This window comes from Syngnathus scovelli, chromosome 12 (genome assembly GCF_024217435.2).
Source record: "Syngnathus scovelli strain Florida chromosome 12, RoL_Ssco_1.2, whole genome shotgun sequence".
Classification (NCBI taxonomy): domain Eukaryota; kingdom Metazoa; phylum Chordata; class Actinopteri; order Syngnathiformes; family Syngnathidae; genus Syngnathus; species Syngnathus scovelli.
The window spans coordinates 9,137,637-9,153,616 of NC_090858.1; the positions used below are offsets into that span (position 1 = coordinate 9,137,637).

At 38.3% G+C, this 15,980-nt stretch overlaps 1 protein-coding gene across 7 annotated transcripts in view; it reads right to left on the reverse strand.

Moving 5' to 3' along the window:
* The window catches only part of macrod2 (mono-ADP ribosylhydrolase 2), a 277,199-nt gene that overhangs the window by 164,864 nt on the left and 96,355 nt on the right, over positions 1 to 15,980 (reverse strand). The window lies entirely within an intron of this gene.

The window sequence follows — 15,980 nt, forward strand, 5'->3', positions numbered from 1 at the left end:
TACATTCAGTGCGCCTCCACCCACTGTTATTATTCACTGCTCATTATCACTGCTCTGATTAATAAGAGCAATTGCCGAGTCCCCTGGCATTAAAGGGAGAATGGGATTGCTGTGTGTTTTAGTTATAAACAGTCAAAGTGCTGTTTAGAATACAAAAGAGGTGTTAATATTTGCACTCGTGACTCTTGAACAAAGGCAAGGATTTCTGGCAGACATTACGACCGCATTTTAAGGGCCACACCTGTCAGGTGTATTACCTCAAAAAATGGGAAAGTGGTCACCACCACAGACTTTCATAGATTTGTGAGACAAATAGGAATGTTGGGTGCATAGTACAGCATTTACATTTCCTATATGTATCTATGAAAAGAAACTCCCATAGTGTGTTTTATGTGTCGCATATTATGTTTGGATGAAAACCAGCATGCGTTATCAAGAGCATGCGGAATAAAGTGAACTAAAGGTCAAGAGAAATGCCATTTAAAGCACAACTAAAACAGGCAATTCTATTTGTCGTCCAACCTATGAAAGGCTCATGCTTTCCTCAACATTGGTCTCATGACTTAACATCAAAAGAAACAAGAAAGCATTTGAATTACTATTCTTAAAGGCATTTCCACATCGTCAAAAAAAAAAAAAAAAAGCGAGCGAGCGAAGTCACCTTCAAAGAAATGCCCCAGTGACAAGGAATTAGAAAGCTAAAATAGTTTCTCGGGGAAGAGGCAGCGATTCTATTATTCTTTAAAATGCAACGCAATGGCTTTTATGAGGGTGTGGAAAAGCCATTTGAGCAGCAGGTCAGAGAAGTGAGAGGCTTGGCCCTGAGCACATTGTGTCTTATCCCTCTCCATTTCCACCTTGTCCCTGAATAATGGGTAGACCTCGCTATTGCCGCCGCAGGCTGATGGCTTCTTACGCCACAGACATCAACATAGTAATACCTCTGCGGATTATCTGCCTCTTTAACCAGCACCATGCATTCATTCCAACGGCGTCCAAAAATCACGAGAAGCTATCCACCTGGGATTGCTGATCAAAAACAAAAACTCTGACCTACCTAATATTGTACATTTTTAGCAATTATTTCTTTAAACTTCCTATACTGCTAATGCTGAGTCTGACAAGTAGGACTCCACTTCTATCTATGCAAATGAAAACATTTGACTTTAATAATCACGACAACACATAAACAGTATATAAATAATAGATAGACTATGAGGGAAATGAAGATCATGTGGAGCAGCTTGGTTCATTGTGGGAGAGATTTAGATGTATTTATATCTTGACGTACATAGTTTGAATTCCGTTTATATTTCAAATTCAATATATACAAATATACATACATATATATATACATACATCCATCCATCCATTTTCTGAACCGCTTAGTCCCCACGGGGGTCGCGGGCGTGCTGGAGCCTATCCCAGCCGTCATCGGGCAGTAGGCGGGGGACACCCTGAACTGGTTGCCAGCCAATCGCAGGGCACACAGAGACAGACAACCAATCGCACTCACACTCACACGTAGGGACAATTTGGAGTCTTCAATCGGCCTACCAAGCATGTTTTTGGAATGTGGGAGGAAACCGGAGTGCCCGGAGAAAACCCACGCGGGCCCGGGGAGAACATGCAAACTCCACATAGGGAGGGCCGGAGGTGGAATCGAACCCGCACCCTCCTAACTGTGAGGCGGACGTGCTACCCAGTGTGCCACCGAGCCGCCTATATACATATATACATATATATATATATACATATATATATACATATATATATATACATATATATATATATATATATATATACACACATATATATATATACACATATATATATATACACATATATATATATACACATATATATATATACACATATATATATATATATATATATATATATATATATATATATATATACATATATATACATATACGTATATATATATATACACATACATACACACACACACACACACACACACACACACACACACACACACACACACACACACATCTGATTTTAAAATTATGCAAAACATGAACTATGACAGCATTCATATTTCAATGGCTTACGTTTGTGATATTTTTCTCAAAATACTACAATTTGATTGGATTAAGTATTGAAGTCTAGAGATTTGTTTTTGATAGCATGATTATATAGTCTCTTTGTTGATGTTCAATTTGTGGACTCAAATTAAATAATGAAGAAACTATTATCAATAATTAAACTAAGAGAGGCTGGCAAAATGTTATGCATTTGAGAATGTTTCTGAATGGCTTCTGATACAAAACAAATAATGCTGTGTAAAAATCCAAAGCCAAAATAAAAAGTAGATCCTTCACAAATGTTTATTGTGCTATAAGATCGAAGTCTGAGCAAATATGCATTATAAAAACAAAAGCCTCAAAAGCTTCTTGCATTAAATCTTGAAATATACTGTGAATGTACTTCCTCACCATGTTTGTTCCAAAACCACATGATGGCACATCCATAAATATGATGATTAATTGATTTCTGTGGGTAAGAGGGAAGCTAGAACTGAAAAAGAATATCCAATGACAGAGATTTGACACTTCATGCTGCAGATGTTCAACAATATACCAATATCATGCAAGTACAACCACAAAATCCCACTCATCAGAGCCTTCTGATGACAACCTTTTAAAGCCTCTTCAGACAGTTCTGAGTTATGACTTATTGTGTAAGTAACCACACTATAGAAGTATGTTCTTTGAGTCAATTTCCATTAAAATAATTGTTTGAAACGCAAAGTGAACCTTACTTTGTTTTATGAACTACATCGCAGCAACCTTAATTAACATATTGTGAGCAGATGGGAAGTCAAAATCATACTTGCATTCAAATTTATTTTGTTCAAATAAATTATGCTTGTAGGTCAAAAAACAGATACCAAACTAAATTAGACAATGAATGATGATACATTTAATGAACATAATCACTATGATGTTCTGATGACATTTTAACTTGCTTCCCAATGTCGCAAGCTGAGAAAAACAATGTACTTGTCATAGGAATAAATCATAATGCATTGCTGGTGATAAAGCTGTTCTATGCAAGTGTTGTGTGAAATTGTTTTTGTAAAATGTTTTTATGTTATCAATTTATAAAGGGGAAAAAAACAAGACAATTGTCACTGGGCAGTAACATTAAGAAAAGTGGCTGGAAATTTTCAAATAAATAAAAGGATACTACTTATGGAATGTATTTCAAATTGAAGTCTAGGGATGACTTTTAAATTGAGTTGAGAACAAAATGCACGTAATAAAGAAGGAAATTTGAAATGGTGGAACAGCAATGGATACAGACAGAACCTGAGCTTGGAGTACCATTAGCCATTCCTTGCAGACAATTTGAGGTTCTTTAGGCTCACCAGGATGAGAAAGGTGACAGAATCCGGGGAATAGAAGGCCAGGATTGATAATGACCACTTGAATTTAAGGATATAAAAACTGCTCATTATCGTTTTTCCTTTTGTAGATGTTACTGCTGCCTCACAAGGCCACAGCTTCCACTTTCATTCGGCATGGAGTCAGGGCAAGGCTGCTTGGCTGGTATATTGGACAAAAATGGCACTCTAATGAGCTACCGCAAAACAAAACAAAAAAAGAAAACTGACAAAAGACGGAAAAAAGAATCTTGAGTGAGAAATGAAGTCACAGGTGGCAAATAACTATATTTCTTTGGCCAGATTCCATTCAGGCTTCCCAGGTGAACGTCGTGTTTTTGAGTTCTCTACTTTCTCTACTTTGTATATATCTGTCAGAGTCATCAGGTTGCAGAACAAGTAAGTGGCTGAAGTCAGGATAAAGAATACGAAGCTCTTGTTCTGACGTTGAATCCCCCCAAAAGCCACGGTATCACATGAGGGCTGGGAACGGTGCTCCGGGAACCTTAGTGAGTATTGCGCGGCTGAATAAGTGTCACCTTGCGGGATGAGATTCTTTTCATCAAGTCTCCCCATCTTACCATGACCCTTGCCATCTGCGAAACAGATGATACTAATGAGGGACAGCTCCTTGCTCCCACTTGCAATCATGCACACTGCTTCCATTGTATTACACTGTCCCTGCTGGCTTAAGAGTCAAAGACACCGCTCATTACACAAACAAAAACAAACACTGACAGAAATGGACACAGTGGCACGAGCTGACACAAAGTGCTTACATGTTTATTCATGAAGAATAAAGTGTAAAAAAGTTTTAGCTTTTAACGAGTCATAAGTTAGTGCACAATAAGTGGTTGACCTTTCAGCTTCGACGCTGTACAGAAATAACGAGAAAAAAAAAAAAACGACAGTGATGTTAATATTTGGTGGAGGGGAAGGGGGTGAGAGGGTGGGGACGCATCGCTTTGCCTTGCAAGATTTGAAAGGGAGCAACCTTCATAAGACACAGGGTCAGACGGGGTTAATTACTCTGCAGAAGCCCCTCAAATTTCTGCCCAAGGATATTAATGAAGTGATCCAAAAGAAAGCAGCTGCTCACCTATCATTGCCCCCCCACCCACCCATTCCATAGCACTCCACTGACTTTTTTTAACCCAACAACTAACCACAACCCTCAATCCCTCTACCCCCCACTGCTGTGAGACTCTACTGGTTTGGGAAGCACTGTGCCAGGGAAGAAGCAGATTCGACTCCCCCCTGAGAGCATGACAGCACCCGAATTGACGGCCGCAGATTGGGAGGCGGAGGTTGCACAAAATGGTGGGGTGTGCAGACGGCCCTGTGATGCTATACTAAGAGTCACTTTTCTTTTTGCCCTACATCAACCAAAAATGTTCACAAGACTGAGAACAAAGGCTTAAAAAAAAAATACACTTTTTCTATTTGCCCCCGTTGATTGTTGGGACGTAACAAATTAGTGTATGTTATATAAGATTAATTACTGGAAATTAGATAAATTATTGCATGTAAAAAAATAAATTAAAAAAAAAACGCAAACCTTCCAGAACAGGTTTTGACATACACGCAAACATCTCATTGTTCTTGCCCACTCTCAAAAATCTACATCAAAGACTACTTGAACTGAATGAGACTAAATTCATTTTTGAAGTGTTATTTTTTCATTAACTCCTTGTTTACCGTTACTCAACTGCGGGGGCGACGAGGTGTAAAGTGTTTATTGAGTGTTGTCTTTATAACAACAATAATACGTAGAGGTAAAACTACATTATATTTTTCCACAAATCAATATTCATTACTGATTAAATTATATACCACTGCATGTCAACTAGTCAACAAATAAATTAACTATTCTGTAGAAAACACCCTCCAACATTATTGATGCACACAACACTAAAAAATGAGTAGAGCAGTCATTGGGATTCTAATGACATACATCATAAAAGATCATCTTCATTACAGAACATCAGTTAGTAATTTTTTTTTTTCATAATTGTCAAGTTTTCCAGAAAGGATTTTGTAGCAGTTCCTCTATATTACCTGTCAACTTAAATGATCAATCGTATGGATGATGTGTCTTTCCTTCCTGCCATTGAAACAAATGCCCTTGAATGAGGTGCAGGAGGTTAAATATTCCCCGTGTGGAAATTTCCCCTACAGGCAGAGGCATCATTTAGCTTGCACAGGTTGAGGTCTTCAGAGACCCGTTTAGCAGAGTGAAATCTCTTCCCAGTCTTGTTACACGCTGACAGCTTATTTAACACAATTCTACTGCTGAAGACCAGTATACCAGTGTGACAGCACATATAAGCAACCGTGGATGACTTGTAATGAGAGGTCACTATAAAGAATACAGCATGAGTCACAAGCCGGAATCAATAAGTCCATAACAACCACTATGATAAAAGTTAAAAAAAAGATAGCAGTGGAAATGGGAGATATTTCTCTCAATGCATAAACTATTTATACTGTTGAGGGCTTATGCAGACTCAATGAAACATGTTGGGTAAATTGACCTAAAAATATATATTTTTTTTAATTTTTCCCTGAGTTGAGGTTACATAGTGGTATCCAGCAAAGACATTACAGCACTGCCATGCACCGTGTCCCCATTGCTCCTTTGTGTCAGAAATATGACCTCATCTTCACACATCTTATAAGTGAGCAGTCACACCTGAACCATTCCCTCTTGGCCGATCTTCACCTTTTCTCTGTGCGTGTACAGTCTTATGATTAAAGCAGTGGTTTTGGTCAGTGAAGTCATTCATCTCATGGGAAAGTCAGGTTGTGGATGCTTGTATTTGTTTGGATTATAATAACGTAGTGAAGATGACAAAGTTTTTGTTTTGTTTTATAGATCGATATCAATGGTATCAAATATCCAAAAATGGTACTGCAAAAATAATAGGAATATTCATGACAAGCCACTAGTTAGCAATGTCTCGAGTTGAAATGATTTCTGTTGATTATTGTGTTAGAATATACGTGGGCTCCTAATTTGAGGCTTATATTGCAAGTTATTAGATGAAGCAGTAATATTTAGTTAGTGATGCACTTGTATCCCTATCATATTTATTTTCACATATTTCTATTTGAAGATTTTTTCTACATATTTTCTGATTAAAATGACACAAAAAACTATTGTTTTCTGTTTAAACCAGTCATATAAATGGGCTGTAAGGTTGAGGAGAACATTGACTGTGTCGTTTATCAGACAATGACAAATACGAGGTGTGAAATCAGCTTAGCTGTTGATGACACACACACGGACACAGGAGGACATTGTGCTCACCTTTACACTTGGTGATAGCATCACAATCCACTGTCTTGGCAGCACTTGCTTTGGCCCTCCTTATCTACCTTGCTGTCAATACAGACAACCCTGGGCTCCATTGGGGGCATGAGGTGGTATTGACATTCAGCTCAAACTCACAGCTCTGAGTGGAGTCCAGGGTGTTTCACATGAATTATGCATGCCTTGACGCCATGGTGCAGTGCAACACTAGTGCCATCATAATTGAAACAATTGAAAAGACAATACCAGATGGGTCAATAATTAGACAGCAGGAGGAAGAAACTTGATCCGGACGCTCCCCTGCTTGCCCTGCCAACCCAACCGCCCAACACATGGAGGGGACCTTTACCGACACGTCTCAATTCCCTGCAGTGCACAGCTAAGTGCCTTATGACTTGTCGAATTGTGTGGTAATGTTGAAGGGTATGTGGTTATATTTGGAGGTATAGGACAACTGTTAGAGGACTGTCTCACACGACATTGCACTTTAATTTGTTGTTTCTCACTTAAAAGAAATCTGCAAATTCAGCTTTTTTTAAGCACTTCTTATTGCGATTATATGAGAAATCAAATGTGTTCCATCTGTCATATATTGTTCGCATCACAGATTACATATCTGAGAATTGGTATCTACAGGGCTACAAAAAAATAGTGCCAGGTGACTGATCTTTCCCCTCCAGCATTGCACTTTCATAAATCCATAGTGACGGCTCCCAGCAGATCCATTACACTCCCCGGGTTCTGGCCAGTGCAATGACTCAAGAATATCACCATAAAAACTGTAAGCCACAAAAGCATTTCTCCATTGGCATTACCTTTCAAGCAACCTGAAGAAACAGAAGCAACATGACAGTAGGAAAAACCCTCAGGCTAGCATGTGTCATAAAAATTAGGAGGACATGACTCCATTCGGTGCTGCCAACACTTGTAGACATGAGGAAACCATTGGTTAGCATACTGTAGCGCATCAACTGCATGGAATCGATAAAGCTTAAAAAAAATATGTTATGCAATTACACCAATTCGAGTGTGGATATATTCAAATGGCGCAAGGGCCGAGAATTTTACATTAATTTATGAATGTTGAAAACTACTGAAAATATATTGGTATGCTGGAACTATTCTGAGGTGTTTGGAATAATGGTGTTTTTGTAAATAAAGTTTGAACTTAAGCTAAATCTAGACTGAAAGTAAACAAACTTGAAGTCACACAGGACTACCATAATTTCCGGACTATAAGCTACTACTTTTTATACAAGTCTTATCATCCAGTGCGGTTTATCTAAGGATTTTTCATGACTTTTATGATGTTGTAAGAGGATTTGATTTGGTAATGCAGATGAAAAATTAGAACATTTCATTTAAAACACCTGCGGCTTATATCTTGTATATAAACAAAACAAGCTTTTCCCTTAATTTTAATTGGTGCATCTTGTATTCAGATGTGGCTAACCATCCAGAAATTACGGTAATAAATCATGTCTATGTATTTATATCAACTTGTATAAAAGCTGAGAACTTTGTCAAGCCCATGACATGATAAGAAAACAAACGTGTTGTTTTCTTTAACTGGTCTTTTTGCACTGAAGTGGTATCCCTAAAAACACACACAGGCTCTTTTGCATTGCTACCCTTCTCCATTAGGGTTTATGGCAAACCATATGCCGGTTAATGGGAAGGTTAATGTTATTTTTTACGGACCACAGCAGGAGCCTAAACCCACAACATTAAAAACCTGCAATTGCAACGTGTGATACAAACATAGGACACAAAAAAGTACACACACACGCACACATATATATATATATATATATATATATATATATATATATATATATATATATATATAAAAATAAACACACACACACACTTAGTACGTACGCATGCACGGACACACATTTACAATCCTAAAAGCCTAATGAACAGAAAAAGCAAAACAATTTGGTAGAGAAAATCAAAGACAAGGCAACGGTTTAGGCGGGCGGTAGTCTTGCATAATTAGCTGTGAAAATGGCACTACAGGAGACTGTTATTCAGCGTTGTTAATTAGTTTTTTTTATCCCAAGCCTTGGATGAGGGGTAAACAAAGCCACAAGATTCAAACTTTTCTTTCTTGTGACAACGGCACTGTCAAGTGAACCATAAACTGAGCACTGCCGTCCCTGAGAATTAAGTGGTAGTGTTCTCCCTGGGTCTCGGTTACATTATCAAAAAGCCTGAGGCCTTGTGGGTATTCATGTTAAGTGCCTCTAGTAAATTATATAGTCTGTCCTTACAGGGGAGGAACTACTAGAGGACATTGTAGGACATTCAAAAACATGGTGACAGATTTTAAATGAAATTGATTAAAGTCAACTTTGATTTAGTTGTGTTTGCTTATCATGTGGGAGTGTTTTTTTTCCCCACATATATTTTTATTTAACATCTTGTTCAATCAATTCTTGCTTTCTAAACAGCTTGGTTGTCACTGGTGTTCATAGTTTTGGCTAGACAGCAATGCAATTTATTTGAAGGCTGCACTCAGAGAGGCGAACAACTCCTGTTCTGACTGAAGGTGGCAGACAGTCTCAGGATCACAAAGACTTTGGTCACTGGAATACTTTGATAGAATTGCCCCTAATCGCTACCCTCAAATTGCTCGACGTGAGATTGCTCGCTAACAAAAGCATAGTGACTAACTTGGCAGCACTGGTCAGCATGTATGTAATACATAAATGTCGCCATTTGTCTTTAGGCTCTATTTTCTTGTCATAGTGTAAAGAAGTGAGTCCAACGTAACATGGACTCCTGAACGATCTTATGAACCATGATTAAATAATTATAATCAGCCAGAGTATTGTCGATTAAACACTCTCAAAACAGTGTGGGAGTCGTGCAGAAGGTTGTCATTGTGCTGTTTGTCCACCAAATGAAGCCCTGTGTTCTCAATCTAATTAGCATTTTTTTCCTAAAACAGTGACGATTGGCCCAGTTTTAGTTTAACTTTCTGTACATCATATATTTCAAATGGAACTTTGTCTAAGGCAACTCTGTCAAAGATGACAAGATTTGACAACTGAGAAAATATTTTCTTGAAGGTATCACTTAATGGGATAGAGTAGGAGAAACGTGTTTCAATGTTAAGGATTGGCATGCATAAATGTCACTTCACTTATGTTTACATCTCGTATCCATTTATGACCTAAATATAAATACAAAAAAAGAGGAAAGGGGGGGAAAAAAAACAAAAAAGGAAAAAAAGGGGATGAGCCACCCATTATTGTCGGTATACAGTGAGTAGTAAAAATTCCCTGTGCTACTGAAAACAAAACTAAACATATTGTAACTGGACAGTTGGAATTGTTTGATGGGAAGACATGATTGCATTAACGCTACTGCCACTTTCCACTTCAAACCTGACCTTTTTGTAGACACTTTTCATCTGTCACCCACACGCTACCATTCTGATGCATCACTGTCAGTGCGAGGCTCAGGCCCCTTTACTGACGCCCAATGACCTACCTCCCCCCAACACCAGCACCTTTCCGCCCAATTTCAGCCTAATAACCAGGCTGCCACACAGACTGTTGCTGCCCCTGCACCCCATTACTCCAAAGACCACTCAAGTACTATTTCCATCATTTTTTTTTTTCAGGGTAAGATCGCTTCACTACTTTCTTTCTGCTAATGTTTACCCGATCAGTCAAAATGACCCCCCACCCATCTCGTTTGCTGGTGATGAATGACCGTTGGCTGTCTCACTGACAGCTCGGCAGCTGACGCTACACAATTACAGTATCACCATTTAGGTAAAATTACCAAATTACTCCAGTCCTCAAGAGGCCTGAAGAACTGACAGGCCGACCAACAAAAGAAACAAATATCTGAAAAGGAGAGCAACAAGGCTTGCCTCTGCATGTGAATAGTGAAATTGAGTTTGCTCTGTTCCTTGAGAGGGGAGTCATGCATTTCAACCGATGAGGAGCCAGAGGGAGAGTGGATTAGTCTGGCAGACAAAAAGAAAAAACACATTTTCTCCCTCATAAATAATGCTTAAAAACATCTGGCCTTTCCTTGATATGCAATCTTCCTTGTCATCCTTCCTTGTGTCAGTAGTAAATTTACGTTTCAATCCAAGAATAATGAGGAAATCATAATATTATACGCTTATGGAAGGATTTTACGTTGATTTCGGGGGCGTAGGGCATTTTATGTCTTCATTTTATATTCTCTTTAAATAAAAAAGTAAGCTGCTGATATGTAATATCATGGTGACACCTCACCTTCCATTTGCACCTCCCGACATCTTAATACTTGATCAGTGACAGATAAATTCGAGAAATGCACAAGACTATATGTCAGAGCTGGAGGTTAGGTGGCATGCACATGAAGGGACAATTATGACGCGAGTGCTGAAACTGAGCAGTAACGTGCCTTTGCTCTGTGTGTGTTTTTTCTCTCACGGCCACCGTGGTTGATTCAAACAAAAGATACGCATTTTTGAGCCTGCCATGATGCTAAAATGAACTGCAATGTGTTGTGTCTTAAAATGTGTTGTGAAACAGTCAATTCCGTTGTAGTGATCATTTCATTTGTGGTTAATAGTGCTCAGTAAATATTGCTTTAAGATCATTACCCATGTTTTCCCTTTCATAACTAGTTGAGATCTTTGCATCAAAAAAGACCATTAGGTCTACCCGTCTTTTTATGGCACTGAAGCAAGACGAAATAAGTATGTTTGTCAAAATGACAACTTTCTGATGGAAAAGCATCTATAGTGGAAATTATACTGGTATGCACTTGAACATTAAGGTCAGAATGAAATCAAAATAGTAACATTTTAAACATAGCAGCCTTTGTTGTTGCGTAAGTGTATAATGAAGCAGACTATGCTTTCATTAATGGTGAAAAGGTTTGCCTTTGCTGCTCGTGTTTGCCGAGTGGATGGATGGCTCAGACAGGCTGCTTTTCCGGAGTAAATAAGGCCCGGGAAAACATTACTCACACTATCAGGGAGCAAAACTTATCAGCGGTGGATGATTATTAGCACAGGTGCACTTACAGTAAACACCAGAGCTCCAGTTTGTGCTGAAAGGGAACATGAGATAAAGAAGTTGCAAACTGAGCCAAGGTGCCTCTCCCAAAGGAGTTTCGTCTGCATTCCTAAATGTTGCAATGGATCACACAAGCACAGATTATTCAGAGTAGGAAGAAAAGTTTTCTGCAATAACCACCACCCTTTCAACTAAGTTGCTTACTTAGGGACCCGATGCTCACTCAATTTCTTATTATGCTGATTAATACAAGGGATGGGGGCGTATCGTGCTTGAAAGAGATGATTCATTGAGTACATAAACTGCAGTAATTGAAAACTGATATCTGTACTCTTCGCCAGTGATTTTAAAGGGCACAGCATCTAAATCCATCCATCCATCCGTCCGTCCGTCCGTCCGTCCGTCCATCGTACTGTTCTCTATGATATGTTCTATGCAGTCCAAACATGATTTACAGATTAATATTGTGCTTGTGTAAAATGAATTACGCAGCAAAATCCACCCATTTTTCTCCATCTAAGGGGGCGGGACAGTTGCTGTCAACCAAAAATGATATGACAGAAGCACAGGTCTCGAGTTGCAACCAATCACGGCCCCAGAAAACAGGAAAACTGTCCAGACTAGTCGGACTGCACATAGAACATAGTTGACTTCATCTTTATATTTGTCTGTTAGTGACATGAGGTTACTAATTCCAACAAAATCATGTGCACATATGGTAGCTAAATAAAACTATTGATGAGTCCTACTTGGATGAAATCGAAGCATAGAATGCTTATGACATCAATGAATGCACGACACAAGCAGGCTTGTGCGGCAGCATATAAAATATGAATAAATTGCAGAGTGGAATGTTGCTTGTTGTTGCGCAGAAGTCTGAAAAGTACTGGAGGAAAGTGAAGACGTGGCGGGTCACAGTGGGGACAGAGCTGGACGAGCGCATCGGATAGTGCCCGATGACTAATCAAAGGCTTCACTACTGTGTGGGTACAAGGTTGTACAGCCACAATATACAAGTGAGTGGCAGGGGGGGAAAAAAAACAACAACACACAACGAAGACTGAAAATCCAAACTTTAAAACCAAGGAGTTGAAGGAGAGAAATCTATCTCTGTGGCATGGTGAATACCCACTGAGAACACTGTAAGGATGATTAAAATGTACAAGACAATTTCTCAAAATGCACGCACGACTGAAGAGACCATCTTAAGGACTATTAATTAGCAAAGAGTAGAATAAAGAGAACCACAACAACAGAAGAGAATCTCCCCGCCTTGTATCCAAAGAGAATCCATTATTTAAAGCATATACACAGAGCTCAATGGGACGAGAGAAAAGGAGAAGCAAAACAATAAACAGCACAAGCATTTTGAAGTGTCAGTCTAAAACTCCTTTGGGGGTTGAACAGAACAGGGTAAAATATTTTACATGGGATGGGAGTGTAACAACAACAAATACAGTATCTTCTTCAAAGTTCCTTTGGGGTATTCAATTTTCAAGCATACAAGAGAAAGCTTTAGAATAAGTCCAAGTGAAGATGAGGCCTCAAGGTCTTTATGAGACATCTTTGGAGTGGACAAGAACAATTAACAAAACAATTCTGAAGGTTGTTTCATCACCATCAAAGCAACAAGCACAATGATGCAGATTATTATGTAACCTACATTTATAAGGGATCGTTCCAAATGACACGGCAATCATAATTACGTTTTAAAAAAATCTATAGTTATTATTAAGTCATACATTGATCTGAAACCAACGTGAGGTGTGGTTTATGTTAAAAATAGATGGTTCTTTAATTCTTTCAAATGTTTCTAATAATTAAATGGACAAACACATTTTTAGTTAATTAAGGTTTTTAAATACTACAAAATAGCAAGCCATTTTTCATTCGTAGAACCATAAATAGGCAATACTTGACATTGCATTTTCATTTAATCCTATCTATTGACAGATGAGTAACTTGTCTAAAATTGGGGTAAATGGGCAATTTTCTTGTCAATTTGATAGCTTTTTGGGTGTCTTTCCGCTATGGTAGGTGCGTAATTACTGTCATTGATTAATAATCCCTGGCCAGTCCCAGAATAATAAGTCCCACATGTACCCGGCCCTCCTAAAGGGAAGGCTCATTTGCCAGTGGGCTTCACAGCCTAAACTGCTTAGTGGGATGTAAGGGGGACCAATTTTCTTGTCTTGAGAGGAAGTTTGAGATGGGGTGATGACGACGGCCGTTTTTCATTTCCTCAGACCATCACATCTCTGACTAAGGACAACTGTGGTTTCAGCGCTCTTCTCCCTGTGGGCACTAAGTGGTTATACTCATCACAGACAGTCATATGCACACTCAATTTCTCATTAAAAAAAATAAATAAATCAGCATCAAGTAAAGTGGCTGAGATCTTGATGAAGTGATTTCCATTTGATGTTTTCACTTAAGTGGAAGCACAATATATAGCCTAGCCACATTTGATTAAACAGCAGGGGTTGGACAATTTACTCCGCGATAATGGCATCGAGGACTGACATTGGGCAAACTACTACAGAGGGGTTCCCCAAATAAGGATGCAACCATTGGAGATGTACCCAGTATTGTTACAGAGAAACTGCAAAACTGAGAATCAGAGTTCCAGTTTGAAAATGCTTGTGTGGTGAAAAGAGGATTTAATTTAACTGAACCTAAAATTGTTTACCTTTTCAAATGGTATTCTTAAAAATTAAAATGGCCTGACAACTGTGGAAAATGGGTGGCAGATGTTTCTTAGAGTGATTATTTTGGTTGTACAAATATTTAATTTCCATGGATTTTGTGTTAACTAAATTGTTATTAGCAACAAAAATGAAAAGTGTGATATTCACAGAAGCCATTGACCTCTTCTACAAAATGATAAAACACATTAAATAAATGAAGATACCAAAAACAAAAAACTCTTGTGTGCTTTGTAATTTATTAATGTGTGTGCGAGCTTAGGCGGGATAAATATGACAGCATAGAAAATTCATCAAAACGTGATTTGCGAGCGGGGAAATGCCATTCTCAAAATGAGAAGCTAATTGCTAAGAAGAGAAACAAGAAAGATTATGGGATGATGACTCAGATTAGTGGAGATAAAAACATTTCAACAACTCCGGTAAGACAGACATTTTAAAATGAACTCCAATTAGGTTCAAAATTGGACTGAGTGTTCCATGTGAACAACTGCTCAAATCCATAATAACTTATCAGCACAGATGATGCGTTTCACCCATAGATAATAACAATAAGAATACCCAGTGGCAGTGTGATTGCTCCCTGCAGCTTGTTAAACTGTCATGGGTGCACCCTGTTTTTAGTCTGACTGCCCCAAAATGACAAACTCACAGTTTATCTCCTCCGTTGGTTTGTGATTCTTTACAACACATCTTAATTTCATCTGGGCCACCGTGTCCTCGGCTGTCTCATGGAGATCTTTCAGGGTTAGGTTAGGACCAGGAGTGTGACATCACTTACTCACGTTTCCCCTTTTAAAAGACACGTCCTCAACAATTAGAAAATTAACTCGTATCTGAAAGTTGCAGAAAACTCAAGGGTACACAACATAATAAATCTCAGGTAGAGCTAGAAAACTAATGATCCCAACTAAGTTTCTCATCATTGGTAAATTACATCAGTGAAAGTTGTGTGGTCTGATAAATGAATAAATGATGACTGAAAAAAGAATTAATCAAATGAAGCAACAAAAGGCCTGTCTGTATACAGATGATGCTCTCATTCAGCCATACAAGTACCAATCATAATTATTTTTTGGCAAAACATACCCTGATGTAAATGAATGACTTTTGAAAAGTAATGCATTCTAATTAAAAGTTTGTTCTCATTTTTTACTCCCCACTGTGTTATTCATGTGCAGGTGTGAGTACAGCCAGTGTGTCTGTATTTGTTTCATCTCCTAAAGCCGTCTCCCAAAGTCCTCTTTACTCAACCTAATACACAAAACTAACGTTGAGAAACAATATACACTTACCAGACACTTCATTAGGTTCAACTTAACAATGTTATGAGGTTTTTTTTATTATTTTGGTTGCATAAATTAATTTTGAGAATAACATGCACTTTAAAATAAATAATAATAAAAGCATCCAAAACCAATGGGGGTATAGTAAATGAAATTACAAAAATGTCACACATACCTCTTGCTACACATAAAGTCAACTTTCATTCCAATATGACATTGAATGTATAATAATGT